Raw genomic sequence first — 18708 nt, forward strand, 5'->3', positions numbered from 1 at the left:
CTTTCTCTCTCTCTCTCTCTCTCTCTTTCTATCTATCCATCTGTTCCTGACCCCGTCTCTCTGTCCATTTCCTTCTCCCCGCTCTCTATGGCCATTACCTCCCACCCCTCTGCTCATCTCGTCTTTCCCCCTCTCTCTGAGCATTGTTTCTTGTTACTGCAAATTCAGATCCTGTGATAGTATCCTAGTTTTGAGCCGATAAGCAATAAGTACAGCTTACCGGTTTGCTTACAACGTTTACATAATATCTACCTAATTTGCAAAGGGTAAGCATTAAGCATTATCTACGTCTACATCTACACCCATACTCCGCAGGCCACCTGACGGTGTGTGGCGGAGGGTACCTTGAGTACCTCTATCGGTTCTCCCTTCTATTCCAGTCTCGTATTGTTCTTGGAAAGAAATATTCTCGGTATGCCTCTGTGTGGGCTCTAATCTCTCTGATTTTATCCTCATGGTCTCTTCGCGAGGAGGGAGCAATATACTGCTTGACTCTTCGGTGAAGGTATGTTCTCGAAACTTCAACAAAAGCCCGTACCGAGCTACTGAGCGTCTCTCTTGCAGAGTCTTCCACTGGAGTTTGTCATCTCCGTAACGCTCCCGCGATTACTAAATGATCGTGCAACGAAGCGCGCTGCTCTCCGTTGGATCTTCTCTATCACTTCTATCAACCCTATCTGGTACGGATCCCACACTGATGAGAAATATTCAAGCAGTGGGAGAACAAGTGTACTGTAACCTACTTCCTTTGTTTTCGGATTGCATTTCCTTAGGATTCTTCCAATGAATCTCAGTCTGGCATCTGCTTTACCGACGATCAACTTTATATGATCATTCCATTTTAAATCACTCCTAATGCGTACTCCCAGATAATTTATGGAATTAACTGCTTCCAGTTGCTGACCTGCTATATTGTAGCTAAATGATAAGGGATCTATCTTTCTATGTATTCGCAGCACATTACACTTGTCTACATTGAGATTCAATTGCCATTCCCTGCACCATGCGTCAATTCGTTGCAGATCCTCCTGCATTTCAGTACAATTTTCCATTGTTACAACCTCTCGATATACCACAGCATCATCCGCAAAAAGCCTCAGTGAACTTCCGATCTTATCCACAAGGTCATTTATGTGTATTGCGAATAGCAACGGTCCTACGACACTCCCCTGCGGCACACCTGAAATCACACCTTACTTCGGAAGACTTCTCTCCATTGAGAATGTCATGCTGCGTTCTTTTATCTAGGAACTCTTCAATCCAATCACACAGTTGGTCTGATAGTCCATATGCTCTTACTTTGTTCATTAAACGACTATGGGGAATTGTACTACAAAATCTCAGAAAGTGCTCGACCAATTTGCTTCAGTTTCTTACATTACTGCAATAAACGTTTGGACATACACGCACACACAGCGAAATTGTTGTTGGCAGCTGCTCAGTTCATCATATTCGTTGCAAAGACAACGTTGGTACCTCTGTAATTAATCATATATATATATGATGAACTAAGAGGCTACCAACAGTGTCTATATCCCTATGTGCGTTTGTCCAAACGTTTATTACAGTAATGTCTACAAATTTGAAGTAAATTGGTCGAACAGTTTTTGAGATTTTTGTAGCAATGTGTCCCGTTTGTATGTTAGATACATATATATATATATATATATATATATATATATATATATATATATATATATATATATTAGAAATATACAGCCTGTCTCAAAATGAAAATTTGAAGGAAGTCGGTCGAGAACTTTTCGAGATTTTTCCTGATAACATTTGTAGGTATATAAAAACACTCTTGTATTCGCATGCAGCGTTGTGTCAAATTTCGAAGGAAACGGTAAAGAACATTTGGCGATTTAAGAGTTCGAACAAACTAACATTTACATTTTTATATAGACTTCCCCTATAATAATTAAATATTTATATGTAATATATGGCGATATAGTAGGTATACAAAAACGCATGTATATTCGGATGCAAAGGTTGTCAAAGTTTCAGAGCAGTCGGTGTAGAACTTCCGGAGTTTTAAAATTTTGAACAAACGAACATTTCCATTTTTATTTATACAGATTACAGCTTTCTACATACATCACGAACTTTATCTCCGCTGCCTTTTTACGTGGTTTTTATTTTTTTGTTGTACACGATTCGATGTCATCTGCGAGACTAGGTACAGCCACACTTTAACAGTATTTCATTTGATCTCTGTTGATCCATCATGGTCCGCGGACATGGGCTGTTTAGTAATTGGCAGTATCAATGAGACTCTCCAACAGGCGTGTAACTAAGATGTTATTTGTTTTGAAGGCTACCAGTTTCGGCACTCCACTATGCCATCCTCAGGCCCCACATGCAGCTCTCCAGATAAACGACAGTATTACATAGTGCGATATGTTCCTGGATGACGCGAATTCAACCGTTTCACTAGTGCTTCATTCGAAGACTTGATAGCAACTAATTTTAACAATACGGTTGTGTTATCCGTAGAATTTGGTATACAGAGTATGAACGAAATCGATTAATATTTAATACTACTTCTTCAGATTCACAGAGAGTATGTGCGGCGTACGGCACGCAGCGTTAATCAAGTACACTTCTGTGCCAGCGCGAGAACCAAAATCTGCAACATTACATTGTGTTAATCGTGTAATGTAATGTTATGGAAGTCCTTTACATTTTCGGGACAAGCTGCTTTATTCCCCGGAAGTTAGATCTGAAATTTGGAAAATGGTACTCAACATGTAAACGTTACTACAGATTTTGGGATGCAGATTATGACACGTTCGATATGCTTGCCATCACTGGCGATAATGTGGCGCAGACGAATAGGCGAACTGTGCATGACCCTCTGAAGTGTCGGAACATCGATGCTGTCGATTACCTCCCGAATGGCTGTTTTCAGCTCAGCAATGGTTTTGGGGTTATTACTGTACACCTCGTCCGTAATATAGACCCACAAAAGGAGTCGCATGTGTTCAGATCCTGAGAATATGGAGGCCGCCAGTGGAGTGGCCAAGCGGTTCTAGGCGCTGGGAATTGTTACTGCCGCAGAATCTGCCATTCCCCGTTCTTCTGGGTCCCATCGGTGGAGGACTGTGCCTTGGTGGTCGCCTGCGACCGCCGAGGCGCTCCAGCGTCACAAGCAGCATCCCTCATTAGAAAACCTCATCGCCTTTAAACGGCTCCGTGCATGGGCCCGCCACATCATTCGCCAACACAAGCAGGAGTGCTGGGAACGCTATGTCTCTACCATTGGCCTCCATATCTCTCCATCGCACGTTTGGGCCAAGATTAGGCGCCTCCATGGCTATCGGAGCCCTGCCAGCGTCCCTGCCCACTCACTGAATGGAGCAGTTTCTGCTGACTCCGACATAATTGCATAACCGCATAGCAGACCATTTTGCTCTCAGTTCTGTGAATTACCCAATGGCCTTCCGCTCCATTAAAGAGCGGTTGGAACGTCGGAGCCTTTCCTTTCACACCCGCCATCCTGAATCCTACAGTGTTCCATTCAGTGAGTGGGAATTCGACAGTGCCCTAGCCACTTGCCCTGATACAGCTCCCGGGCCAGATCGCATCCACTGTCAGATGCTGAAACACCTCTCAGTGGACTGCCAGTGACGCCTCCTAGACTTTTACAACCGTATCTGGATCGAGAGTGAGTTTCCGTCGCAATGGCGGGAAAGCATTGTTATCCCCGTTTTGAAACCTGGCAAGAACCCATTGGAGGTGGACAGCTACCGTCCCATTAGCCTCACCAACGTTCTTTGTAAGTTGCTCGAACGCGTGGTGAGTCGGGGTTGAGTTGGGTTCTGGAGTCTCGGGGCCTCCTGGCTCCGTCTCAGGGTGGGTTCCGTAATGGCCGCTCTGTCGCCGACAATCTGGTGAGCCTGGAGTCTGGCATCTGTACTGCCTTTGCCCGCCGTCAGCACCTGGTCGCTGTCTTTTTTGACATGCGGAAGGCGTACGATACGACATGGCGCCATCACATCCTCTCTACGCTTCATGGTTGGGGTCTTCGGGGTCCGCTGCCGATTTTCATACGAAATTTTCTGTCGCATCGTACCTTCCGCATGCAAGTCGTGGCCTCCCATAGTTCGCCCTGAGTTCAGGAGAACGGGGTACCACAGGGGTCTGTCTTAAGTGTCTGCCTGTTTTTAATTGCAATTAATGGGCTTGCTGCGGCGGTGGGAACGTCTGTCTCAGCTTCCTTGTATGTTGACGACTTCTGCCTATACTATAGCTCCACTGGCACTGCGGCTGCTGAACGGCAGCTGCCGGGCGCTATCCACAAGGCGCAGTCTTGGGCTGTAGCGCATGGGTTCCAGCTTTCGGCTGCCAAGACCTGCGTTATGCATTTCTGCCGGCGACGCACTGTCCACCCTGAGCCACGGCTTTATCTTGACGGCGAACCTCTTGCTGTGGTGGAGACACATCGGTTTTTGGGTGTGGTTTTTGATGCCCGGTTGACTTGGCTCCCACATATTCGGCAGCTTAATTAGATGTGTAGGGGGAACCTTAATGCTCTGCGATGCTTGAGCCACACCATCTGGGGCGCCGACCGATCTACCCCCTTATGCCTCAACCGGGCATTAATTCAGTCCCATCTGGATTATGGGAGCCTGGCTTATGGTTCAGGATCCCCTTCTGCGTTGCGGGTGCTGGACCCCATCCTTCACAGTGGGATCTGACTTGCCACTGTAGCTTTCCGGACCAGCCCTGTGGACAGCATACTTGTGGAGGCAGGTGTCCCTCCACTGCGATTACAGCGCCAACGTTTACTGGCCGCTTATGATACACATGTTTGCAGCTTGCCCGGTCATCCTAAATATCGTCTCCTGTTCCCTCAGTCGATCGTCCATCTCCCAGAACGTCGGCCCCGGTCGGCTCGTACGATCGCGGTCCGCATCAGAGAGCTTCTCCCCGAACTTGGGGCTTTTCCACCTCCTTTCCGGGCCCCTCTGCGTACACCCCCGTGGCGTGTGCCCCGCCCTCGCCTTCAGTTCGAATTGGCACAGGGCCTGAAGGACTCAGTCCCTCGTAAGGCCTTCCGCCGCCGCTTTCTTTCCATCCTTGCCACGTATCAGGGCTCTGGCGTTGTTTACACTGACTGTTCGATGGTTGCTGGTCGTGTCGGTTATTCTCTCACTCTAGGGGACCATTACCAACTACACTCATTGCCAGCTGGCTGCAGCGTTTTCACTGCTGAGCTGGTCGCCATCTTTCATGCCCTAGAGTATATCCGCTCCTGCTCAGGTGATTTCTCCGTTATCTGTAGCTACTCCCTGAGTGGTTTACAAGCTTTCAACCAATGTTTCCCTCGCTCTCATCTGGTGATGGCTGTCCAGGAGTCCTTCCATACTCTTGCCCGTTGTGGCTGCTCTGTGGTCTTTGTGTGGACCCCGGGCCATGTTGGGATACTGGGCAATGAACATGTTGACCGCCTGGCCAAACAGACCATCAGTAAACCATCTCTGGAGATTGGCCTCCCGGAGACTGATTTGTGGGGTGTCTTACGCCGCAAAGTTTTCGAACTTTGGGACACTGAATGGCGCAACCTGACTTCATGTAACAAACTCCGTCCTATCAAGGAGACGACGAATGTATGGTGGTCCTCCATGCGAATTGTGGGAGATAGTAAATGTAGTCTTGTGAAAGCCTCCCAGGGATGGAAACAGTCTAAATTAAAATTTTGTGGTGTTTCAAAGTCACCTATTTAATCATTTAATTGAAAGTAGAAGAATGTGGTAATAAAGATAATTTGCAGTTTCTTTTAAAGATTAAAAGCTCTTAAAACTGAGGCTTATAAAGTGTTGCTTAGTTAATGATCATAGTGCTGCCTGTAGTATATTTTAAAAGGTGAGTCAGTTTCTTGCAAATTTGTCAACGTTATATTTCACTGTAGTAAAAGTGGAAAACTGCAATAGTGGATAGTTATATATTCATGTTTGCTAAGTGTTTGTATCTCTTGCGTATTGGAAGTGCATATTAATAGTATAACAGGATCCACAGTTTGTCTATTGTGCTAATGATAGGTAAAAAGTAATGGGAAGACCACTATTTATGAAAACTATAATTTTTTTATACAAAAGATAGTATGAAGCAACCTGTTAGTGGTTTCCAATTAACTTTCATTTTAAATAGTAAAGTATTTAAGTGAGACCTTATCCTATGTCCAATTTTTGATTCTGCAGTTGATGTTAATAGTAATGTTATAAAGACCATTGAGTTTGAACAAGCCCTGAAAGTAATTGTGTGTTTCGATATCTGTTATATTTTTGCAAATAGCTTGTGCTGCTCTAGCTGTTAGCTTCAATCTTACCGCAAACATATGTTGTGTCAGAGTTCATTGCACTCGCGTATGGCAAAGTATAGGTTGTGTTTGTCCGTTAAAGTTACTCATACCTACTTTCTTAAACAAGAACGTTAATCTTTCTCTTGCCTAATTAGGCCGGCGACCGTTTTCCTTATTCTTAAAACAGTATAGCTAGGTAAAACATTATTTGTTACTGTTCAAATATTTACGTAATTCTGACTTTCATTTCCGATAAGCCACCCCCGTTAGGTACAACTCGGCCAACATAACAAAATTCGTCTCAGAGGGTAACACTGATCTGTTGCTTTATACCATAATTGCTTCAACAGGATAGTTTCATTTCACAACCTGCCACCAACTTTAGGGTTATGGTATATCAGTAGCAGACGGTAGTGCCATACAGTCTCACGATGACGCATTCCCGTGTGGGGTCATCCAAATGCCGTCTCCGGGCCACGATGTGATGAAGAACATCAGCCGAGCGCACTATAACTGCTGCCTGATTGATGCACTCTGTGTTCCCGCGTTCTTTCAACTACCTCGTGGCGGGTCCGGTCTCATTTTGCACCGTAGTGACGCTGATTTCTTACCATGTGGCTTCAAATATCCCGTGCGAGACTGGGACACATCTGGCAACATGTTTTCGCACTTTCATTCGTTTCCTCCGAGTGGTTCATTTGTTACGTCACTTTATCTGCCGCGTGATACTTATGGAACTATAAGAAATAAAATCGCCATAACTTCTCAACTGTTTGCGTTAGAATATTCAAACTGCACGGTTGGCCTGCAGGCCATGATGGGAATTAGCATGCGCATGCATGGTCTGGTTTAGCGACGAAGCTCACTTTCATTTGGATGGGTTCGTCTATGCGCAAAATTGGCGCATTTGGGGGACTGGGAATCCGCATTTCACGGTCGAGAGGTCTCACCCTCAACATGTGATTGTGTGGTGAGCAGTGTCCAGTCACGGAACGATCGGTGCGATATGCCTTGATGGCACTATGACTGCTAAACGGTACGTGTAGGTTTTGGACGATAATTTCATCCCCATCAGCCATATTGACCCTGATTTCGACAAGATGTGGTTCATGCAAGACGGAGCTCGACCCCATTAAAGCAGGAGAGTGTTTGATGTCCTGGAGGAGCACTTTGGGGACCGCATTCTGGCTCGGGGGTACCCAGAGGCTACTGGCATTGTCCTCGATTGGCCGCCATATTGGCTCTGAGCACTATGGGACTCAACGTCTGAGGTCATAAGTCCCCTAGACCGGTGGTGACCGAGTGAACCACCGCATCAACGGCATCATTACAAAGAGACTCAATAGCGGCAGTGGAGGAGAACAAGTCCCAGTCAGCCTTATTCATAGCCCATCTGCAAGGGCGCAGAGAACGCCGCTGTGGCAGTGACAGAAAGATCGGGAAGTGGTCACTACCACACAGGTCGTCATGCACACTCCAGTCGACAGACGGTAAGAGGCTAGGGCTGCAGATCGAAAGGTCAATGGCGGAGTACGTGCCATGCGCCACGCTGAAGTGTGTGAAGGAACCACCATTTAAAAGCGAAAGATCGAGCTGTGCCAATAAATGCTCAATGGTGGCGCCTCGACCTGTCGCTACCGACCCACCCCACAGAGGGTTATGGGTGTTGAATTCGCCCAGTAACAAGAAAGATGGCGGCAATTGGGCTATCAGCACAGCCAGGACATGTCGCACGATATCACCATCCGGTGGAAGGTAAAGACTGCAGACGGTAACAGCCTGTGGCGTCCACACCCGAACAGCGACAGCCTCTAAATGTGTTTGTAGAGGGACAGACTCGCTGTGAAGAGAGTTAAGGACATATATGCAAAAGCCACCAGACACCCTTTCATATGCTGCCCGGTTCTTATAAAAACCCCGATAGCCACGGAGGGCGGGGGTTCGCATTGCTGGAAACCAAGTTTCCTGAATAGCAATGCAGAAGAGAGGGTGAAGGCTGATAAGTTGTCGGAGCTCAGCTGGATGGTGGAAGAAACCGCTGCAGTTCCACTGGAGGATGATATTGTCCATTGCTGAGGAAGGCTTGAAGTGACTGGGGAGGCAGATTACGCCTCCTGGGCCCCTGCTGCCACCGAGTCACTACCTGTGCAACAGCTATCCATCGTGTGAGGGACTGGCGAGATCCAGATCCTCAGCAGACGCCAGAATCTCCACCTCATCCTCAGACGTAGAGTTGGAAGTTTGCAGTGGGACAGATGCCACCGCAACGTCAGGACGCTTGGGAGCCTTTTTCTTCGTCTGCTTTGTGCACTGTGCCTTTGATGGGTCTGGCTGGGAGGGCCTCACTGGGTCAGTATCAGGGACGGACGACGACCGGGAGGCCCTATGACCAGCGACTGATGGTTCCTTCAGAAATTTGCAGGTGTCCGCTTTGGAACTGTGTAAAGCCTGGGATGGGAGGGCCCCAAGGGACCCCTTCTGGGCGAGAGGAGCCGAAGAAAACCCACGCTTCTCCGGCGGGGAAGGGGGAACAGATGTCCCCGAAGGTTGGGGTGGTGTTGCTCCAGAAGTAGATGGAGGAGGCGCAGCAGGGAGTGAAGTGCCCCCCCACAACCAAGGGGGCCTTTGAAGTCTGACATAGCTGAGAGGCAACTGAACGTGACGACACGGAAGTGGATCGTACCGGTGTTGCAGCAGCGGCATAACTTGTTGGCATTGGCACAGGATGTAACCTCTCGTATTTCTGCCTATCCTCAGGGTAGGTCAGGCGGTCCAGGGTCTTATATTCCATTATCTTCCTTTCTTTCTGGAATATCCTACAGCCCGGCGAGCAGGGGTAATGGTGTTCTCTGCAGTTAACACAGATAGGAGGCGGGGCACATGGAGTATCGGGATGTGAAGGACGTCCACAATCTCTACACGTGATGCCGGAAGTACAGTGGGATGACATGTGCCCGAACTTCCAGCATTTAAAACACCGCATCGGAGGAGGGATATATGTTTTCACGTCACAGCGGTAAACCATCACCTTGACCTTTTCGGGTAAGACTTCACCCTCGAAGGCCAAGATGAAGGAAACCGATGGCCACCTGATTGTCCTTTGGACCACGATGGACGCGCCAGACAAAGTGAACACCTCGTCATCCTAGGTTGGCACATAGTTCATCGTCGGACTGTAGAAGAAGGTCCCTGTGGAAGATAATACTCTGGACCATGTTTAAACTTTTATGGGGAGTGATGGTGACAGAAACATCCCCCAACTTGTCATAAGTGAGCAACCTCTGCGACTGGGCAGAGGATGCTGTTTTGATGAGAACTGACCCAGAGCGCATTTTGGACAAGCCCTCCACCTCCCTGAACTTGTCCTCTAAATACTCCACAAAAAACTGAGGCTTGGTTGGCATAAAAATTTCACCATTAACCCGCGTACAGACAAGGTACCGGGGTGAACAATCTCCACTGCTGTCTTTAGCCATGCGTTCCTCCCATGGTGTGGCCAGGGAGGCAAATGATCTTAGATCGTATTTGTTCCCGTTGAGGTTAGACCTCGATTGCTTAGAGACTGCTGGTGGAGGCCAACCAGCGAGAATGATGTACCATGCTTCATTGCGGGCCATCCGCCCTGATGCCACCCACTCTGACCAGGGGCTTTCCCCACGGGCGCCACCCAGCCGCAGCAAAACCACCTGGCAGGATGGCCTTTGCTGGGAGTCCCAATGCCCCAGAGGGATAGGCATCCACTCCTCGGCATACGTGGGGAGGTAGCAGTTCAGGCATCAGCAGTGCGATCCCTGTGTAGTCAGGGGGCTACTACCAAGAGGGTACATGACGACCCCACCACAACGGACTGGCTACCGTGCTGGTTGTCGGGTGTCGAATATCCATTAATAAAGGGAGCAAAGATGGAAGTGCACAATGGAGGGAATGTAGGCTACCCGGAACACACTGCAGCCAATGTGGCCGAAGCTCAGTGTAAGTCCAACTCCATGACGAAAACGAAGATGCCAGATCTTAGGGCAAGATGGATATAAAATGCACCACTAAGGCGTCCTTCCAAACGGTACGCGCTAACGGAAAAATTTAGAAATGGAGTGGTCAAACCCCTTAGGGGACCATCACATTAAAGGCCGAAACAGTTGAGACTCCTTTTAGTCGCCTCTTACGACAGGCAGGAATACCGCGGGCCTATTCTTACCCACGAACCCAGGGGGGGGGGGGGGGGCATTTTTTCGGAGTCTGTACAAACTGCTCCATTCAGTGAGAGCGCACGGACGCTGACAGGGGTCCGATAGCCATAGAGGCGTCGGATCTTGGCCCATACCTGCGATGGAGAGACATGGAGGCCAATGGTGGACACATACCGCTCCCAGCACTCATGCTTGCTTTGGAGGATAAGGCGGCGGGCCCGCGCACAGCCGTTTGAAGGTGATGAGGTGTTCAATGCAGGGATGTCGTTTGTGACGCTGTAGCGCCCGCCGGCGATCTTTAATTGCCTCAGCGATCTCAGGCGGCGACCAAGGCACAGTCCTCCTCCAAGGGGACTCAGAAGGACAGAGAATGGAAGATTCTGCAGCAGTAACAATGACGGTGGTGACGGAATGAACCACCACATCAATGGCTGCATTAGAGACAGGCTCAATAGCGGCAATGGAGAAGAACAAGTCCCAGTCAGCCTCATTCATAGCCCATCTGCTAGGGCGCCCAGAAGAGTGACGCTGTGGCAGTGACAGAGAGATCGGAAAGTGGTCACTACCACACAGGTCGTCATGCACTCTCCATTAGATAGAAGGTAAGAGGCTAGGGCTGCAGACCGAAAGGTCGATGGCGGAGTACGTGCCACGTGCCATGCTGAAGTGAGTGACTGCACCATCATTTAAAATGGAAAGATCGAGCTGTGCCAGTAAACGCTCAATGGTGGGGCCTCGACCTGTTGCCACTGACCCACCCCACAGAGGGTTATGGGCGTTGAAGTCGCCCAGTAACAAGAAAGGTAGCGGCAATTAGTCTAGCAGCACAGCCAGGTCATGCTGTGCGACATTACCATCTGCTGGAAGGTAAAGACTGCACACGATAACAGCCTGTGGCGTCCACACCCAAACAGCGACAGCCTCTAAAGATGTTTGTAGAGGAACAGACTCGCTGTGAAGAGAGTTAAGGACATAGATGCAGACGCCACCATACACCCTTTCAGAAGCTGCCCGGTTCTTATAATAACCCTGATAGCCACGGAGGGCGGGGGTTCACATTGCTGGTATCCAAGTTTCCTGAAGAGCAATGCAGCAGAAAGGGTGAATTCTGATAAGTTTTTGGAGCTCAGCTATTTGATGGAAGAAACCGCTGCAGTTCCACTGGGGGATGATATTGTCCATGTCTGAGAAAGGCGTGACGGGACTTGGAAGGCAGATTACGCCGCTGGGTCGCCTGCTGCCTCCGATGGAGCACCTGTGCTAGTGCTATCCATTGTGTCTGAGGGACCGGCGGTCGCATGAATCTCCACCTCATCCTCAGACGCAGAGCTTGTAGGTAGCGTTGGAGTAGGTGCCACCGCAGGTGCCTTGGTCTTATGGGTCTTCAATGTCGTTTTCTCTCGCTATTACTTTGGTTGCCGTTGAAGGGAGGGCTTATTGGAGTCAGTCTCCGGGACCGTAGAAAATGTAGTCCATCAACAAAGGAGGTGGCTTACAAAACACTCATTCGACCTATGCTTGAGTATTTCTCATCAGTGTGGGATCCGCACCAGGTCGGGTTGACAGAGGAGATAGAGAAGATCCAAAGAAGAGCGGCGCGTTTCCTCACAGGGTTATTTGGTAACCGTGATAGCGTTACGGAGATGTTTAGCAAACTCGAGTGGCAGACTCTGCAAGAGAGGCGCTCTGCATCGCGGTGTGGCTTTCTGTCCAGGTTTCGAGAGGGTGCGTTTCTGGATGAGGTATCGAATATATTGCTTCCCCCTACTTATACCTCCCGAGGAGATCACGAATGTAAAATTAGAGAGATTCGAGCGCGCACGGGGGCTTTCAGACAGTCTTTCTTCCCGCGAACCATTCGCGACTGGAACAGGAAAGGTAGGTAATGACAGTGGCACGTAAAGTGCCCTCCGCCACACACCGTTGGTTGGCTTGCGGGGTATAAATTTAGATGTAGATTTAGATATCTACAAGAACCTTTTACATCTTTGTTGGCTAAAGATCATATTACCATACTTGAAGCCATGATTTATACTACAGAATGAATGGTTTGTTCGAACCTGTGGAATAAGGTGTATTAAACGCCAACAAACAGTATTTACAACTTGTACCTCTATACTCTGCGCCAGTCACTTGCGACAGCCTACAGAACAGTTGATGTGTCATAGTTAATAGTGTTCTGTTGGATGATATGCAAGTAAACCCTCCAGACATTCATGACTGAGAAACGATTACAAACTATGTTCAGTCTACCTATAGTTTTAATTATCTGCATGCAAATTAAGTGTAGATCTGTAATACAGACTCCAGCAGAGGTGATGTAAGTAATATACGTGTTATATTAAATCTGGAGAAACATATTATCTCAATCTAGGACACTGTTCCCCGCAATACCATCATATACCGATACTGCCGAATTAGGACTGGTTTTCACGAATAATGTTATTCCACATGGCTTAAGAAAAAAGAAGAAATGTAACAAACAGACTTAAACCACATTCTATTAAACATATTCCTCCCCTAAGTACAATTAACGTGTTACATGTACAAAAAAGGAAACCGAAATTGGACGATGTCGAAGCACTAAATCGAAATCTGAAGTATACGACACAAACAATTGCCATGAAGAAGGATTGTGAACAGTTGTTACAAACTGAAGAAACAATTTCAAATGTTCAAATAAGGCTCACATATTACTTTAAACACAATGTATGGGAAAACCTGGGTACCAGTTGGGAATATAAAAATATAGACATTTACTCCAGATACCAATGGAAAGTATTCATACACTGGAGTGCCCACAGAAATCAATGAATCAATGGACATTTATTATAATGTTGGATATACGAAACTTTTTTATGTACATCCACTCTCATTTTAACCTACTTAAAAAGGGGAGCTACACAGTATCTAAATACTGTGGACTGGGTTGTGCATCTGGCATCTGAAGAGCCAGTCACAGAGTTAAAAACAGATGGAATGAATACATTTAATGGGCGCTCTACTGGAAATGTTATAAAATTAAAATTCAGAAAAAAGTGCGGTGGAGGAGCGGCCAACATACACTAAGGAAGATGTAAAATGTTACAGTAGTAGTGTCAGGAAGGAAATAAGAGCCAAAATTAAAATTCTTGTATAGTTCCGACTAGAAGAATTGCAAGAAGGGCACAGTTAATTGTTAAAGCCATAAAAGACATGCTTCACGGGAAAAAATAGATACTTATTCAATCTTTGTCAAATAACTGGTTGGAGAAAGAACTACGTGATACAGATGTAAAATTATGCAGTATGTTAATAACATCTTCTACATCTACATCTACATCCATACTCCGCAAGCCACCTGACGGTGTGTTGCGGAGGGTACCTTGAATATCGGTTCTCCCTTCTATTCCAGTCTCGTATTGTTCGTGGAAAGGACTGTCGGTATGCCTCTGTGGGGGCTCTAATCTCTCTGATTTTATCCTCATGGTGTCTTCGCGATATATACGTAGGATGGAGCAATATACTGCTTGACTCCTCGGTGATGGTATGTTCTCGAAACTTCAACAAAAGCCCGTAACGAGCTACTGAGCGCCTCTCTTGCAGAGTCTTCCACTGGAGTCTGTCTATCATATCCGTAACGCTATCGCCATTACTAAATGATCCTGTAACGAAGTGCGCTGCTCCCCGTTGGATCTTCTCTATCTCTTCTATCAACCCTATCTGGTATGGATTCCACACCGCTGAGCAGTATTCACGCAGTGGGCGAACAAGTGTACTGTAACCTACTTCCTTTGTTTTCGGATTGCATTTCCTTAGGATTCTTCCAATGAATCTCAGTCTGGCATCTGCTATACCGACGATCAACTTTATATGATCATTCCATTTTAAATCACTCCTAATGCCTACTCCCAGATAATTTATGGAATTAACTGCTTCCAGTTGCTGACCTGCTATATTGTAGCTAAATGAAAAGGTATCTTTTTTTCTATGTATTCACAGCACATTACACTGGTCTACTGTGAGATTCAACTGCCATTTCCTGCACCATGCGTCAATCCGCTGCAGATACCTCTGCATTTCAGTACAATTTTCCATTGTTGCAATCTCTAGATATACTACAGCATCATCTGTGAACTTACGATGTCATCCACAAGGTCATTTATGTATATTGTGAATAGCAACGGTCCTACGACACTCCCCTGCGGCACACCTGAAATCACTCTTACTTCGGAAGACTTCTCTCCATTGAGAATGACATGCTGCATTCTGTTATCTAGGAACTGTTCAATCCAATCACACAATTGGTGTGATAGTCCATATGCTCTTACTTTGTTCATTAAACGAATGTGGGGAACTGAATCGAACGCCTTGCGGACGTCAAGAAACACGGCATCTACCTGGGAACCCGTGTGTCGTGGACGAATAGCACGAGCTGGGTTTCACACGATCATCTTTTTTGAAACCCATGCTGATTCCTACAGAGTAGATTTCTAGTCTCCAGAAAAGTCATTATACTCGAACATAACACGTGTTCCAAAATTCCTTGACTTCCGGTACTGTCAGATGGTTAAAATCCCAAGAGCTTTTGTCCGAGCTCTCCTCAGCCATGGTGAATGACTCATGTGTCGCTGTGGCCTCGCCGATATACATCTACATCTACATCTACATCCATACTCCGGAAGCCACCTGACGGTGTGTGGTGGAGGGTACCTTGAGTACCTCTATCGGTTCTCCCTTCTATTCCAAAAGAGCTGCGACCTCACCGGTGTCCTCTTCTTAGCCAAATATGGTAATGTTTCTGTCCTGTGTCCATCGCGTCTGCCTCAGCTCCTAGGCTGCGCTGACCCGCAAACCACAATATATTTCCTACCTAAAAGGAGTCTCAACTGTTTCGGCTTTTAATGTTATGGTCCCCATTGGGGTTTGACCTCCATTTTTCCAAATTCAACAGAAGTACGAGCCTTTTGGGGAAGGACACCTTATGTGGTGCACCATCAGTCCTCTGTGCCCTAAGACCTTGGCACTCTTTATCGTCTTGGCGTCGTAACTGCACCCTCCATCCCTCATTTTGGGCATACGCACCTGATGGATTGTGTAAGTTACGCCCTTAGTGCGTCACCATCTGCACCCACAATCACTATGGACTCCATGGCACCCAAAATCCAGCACAGTACCCAGCCCATTGTGGTGGGGTCGTCATATACCCTCTAGGTTGTAGCCCCCTGACAACACAGGGATCGTACTGCCGATGCCTGAGCTGACACCTCCCCACGTAAGCCAAGGAGTAGATGCTTGTCTCTCTGGGGCATCGGGACTCCCGGCAACGGCCATCCTGCCAGGTGGCCTTTGCTGTGGCTAGGTGGCGCCCATGGGGAGAGCCCCTGGTCGGAGTGGGTGGCACCGGGGCGGATACCCCGCAGTGAAGCGGGTGAAGTCTCAATCCGGTGGTCGCACGACCACCAACGTCTCTAAGCGCGGTAAGACAGAATTTAATGCTGTGACATATAACCCCAAATCGTTCCCTTCCCTAGCCACGCCATGGGAGGAACGTAGGGCTGCAGTCAGACAGGAGCTGTATTCACTGCGATACCTTGTATGCAGCAGAACCGATGGGGATTCGTTTTTGGGTACTAAGCCTCTCTTCTTTGTTCACAGTCTTGAAGATAAGTTTGGGGAAGTGGCGTCTCTTTCCAAAATGAGGAGCGGGGCCATTCTGATACAAGCAGCTTCATCTGCACAGTCACGGGCATTACTCGCCTGTGAGAAGCTTGGTGACATCCCCGTTAGCATCACTCCCCATAAGTCCTTAAATTTGGTCCAGGGGATTATCTTTCATAAAGATCTTCTGCTACAGTCTGATGATGAGCTAAGGGAGAACCTGGCGCGACGAGGTGTACACTTTGTCCGTCGTGTCTTAAGGGGGGCGAAGGATAATAGAATCGCTACCGGTGCTTTCATCCTGGCCTTCGAGGGCGACTGCTTGCCCGAGAAGGTCAAGGTCATGATCTACCGGTGCGATGTCAAGCCCTATGTCCCGCCCCCTATGCGATGCTTTCAGTGGTGGAAGTTCGGACAAATGTCCTCGAGATGCACTGCCAGCCCCACGTGCCATGATTGTGGACGGCCTTCACATCTGAATGCTCAATGTGCTCCGCCTCCCACCTGCGTTAACTGTGGGGAGCATCATTCTCCCTTCTCTCCAGATTGTGCAGTCTACCAACGAGAGCAGAAGATTCAAGAAATTAAGACCCTGGACCGTTTAACTTACCAAGAGGCCCAGAAGAAGCTAGAAGGGCTCAACTCCACACCTATGTTGAGGAGTTATGCTGCTGTAACTCTGCCACCACCAGTTCCTGCAAAGACTCCCTTCTCAGTTGGCTCACAGAACAGTCAAGTTACGCCTGCCCCACCGCTGGTAGGGGCCACTCTATCTTCCACTACTCCTACAACACCCAGTTTGGGAGCAGTGCGCCCCAAACAACGGGGGACGTCAGTCCCCACCTCTCAGCCGGAGAAGCGACAGCCCTCTCTGGTTACTCAGCCGGAGACACAACAGCCTCCTCCGGCCTCACTTGTTCGGAAGGGGTCCCTTGGGGGAGTCCCTTCCAAGGACTTCCCCAGTGTCTCACAAGACACTAGCCAGTGGCTGAAGAAGCAACCAGCTGCTGGCCGAAGGGCTTCACGCTCTTCCTCTGTTCCTGATAATGCGTCGGGAAAGCCCTCCCAGCATGCAAACCCTCCTCCCAAAGACAAGAGAGAGAAGAGGAAGCTCTCCAAGAAGCATAAGGACCCAGTGGTTCCTGAGCCACCTCTTCCTGTCAGCTCAGGCTCTGAGGATGAGGTCGAGCTCTTTGCATCCCCTGATGACCTGGATCTCGCCGTCTCCTCAGAAACGATGGACGTTGCGACGTCCGTCACTCAGTAGGTGGCAGCATGTGACCATGTGAAGTAATTTGCCTTTTCAGTGCCTTCATGGCCCTCCAGGACACGCTTTGTACAATCCTCCAGTGGAACTGTGGCGGTTATTTTAGCCATCCGTCTGAGCTACGTCAGCTTCTAAGCATGACACCTGCTTTATGCACTGCCCTCCAGGAAACCTGGTTCCTGGCAATGCGGACCCCTGTCCTTCGTGGATACACGGGTTATTACTGCAACCGTAGCACTTACAATAGTGTGTCAGGTGGAGCCTGCGTGTATGCCCTTACCTCTGTATATAGTGCTCCTGTGCCCCTTCAAACATCATTGGAAGCTGTGGCTATCCGAGTAAGGACTACCCAGGACATAACCGTCTGCAGTGTCTATTTCCCTCCAGGTGGTACAGTCCCCCTGACCGAATTGGCTGCACTTGTCACCCAACTTCCCACGCCTTTTCTTCTCCTGGGGGAGTTTAACGCCCACGGTCCCCTGTGGGGCGGAACGAAGATTACTGGCCGAGGCAGAGATGTCGACAATCTTATCTCCAAACTCGACCTCTGCCTCTAAACATTTCAGTGTGGCGCATGGCACGTTCTCAGCCATAGATCTGTCGTTGTGCAGCCCAGGGCTTGTACCATTTGTCCACTGGAGAGTCCATGACGACTTGTGTGGTAGTGACCATTTTCCCATCTTCCTTTCACTACCCCAGCGTCGCTCCCATGAACGCTTGCCCAGATGGGCATTTAGCAAGGCAAACTGGGAAACGTTCTCCTCTGCTGCCACTGTTGAATCTCTCCCCCACGGTACCATCGATGTGGCGGTTGAGACACTGTCTGGAGCGATTGTTTCCGCTGCACAACGTACCATTCCCCGATCGATAGGGTGCCCCCGGCGAAAGTCCGTGCCTTGGTGGTCGTCGGAGGTCGCTGAAGCCATTAAAGTGCGTCGGCGGGCTCTTCAGCGACATAAGCGGCACCCGTCTTTGGAGAACCTCATTTTATTCAAACATCTCCGTGCTCAGGTCCAGCAGCTCATCAAAAGGCGGAAACAGAAGTGCTGGGAGAGGTACGTTTCCACCATTCATGCCCGTACTTGACCCTCCCAGGTGTGGATGAAGATTCGGCGCATCTTTGGATTGCAGCACTCTACAGGTGTCCCAGGGCTTACCATCAACGGGGCGCTATGCACCGATGCCGATGCAATCACCGAGCATTTCGCACAGCACTATGTTCGGGCCTCTGCGTCGGGGAATTACCCGCCCACGTTTCGCTAAAACACCGGGAGGAAGGCAAACGGCTTTCTTTTGCTTCTCGCCAC

The sequence above is a fragment of the Schistocerca cancellata genome, chromosome 10 (genome assembly GCF_023864275.1).
Source record: "Schistocerca cancellata isolate TAMUIC-IGC-003103 chromosome 10, iqSchCanc2.1, whole genome shotgun sequence".
NCBI lineage: Eukaryota > Metazoa > Arthropoda > Insecta > Orthoptera > Acrididae > Schistocerca > Schistocerca cancellata.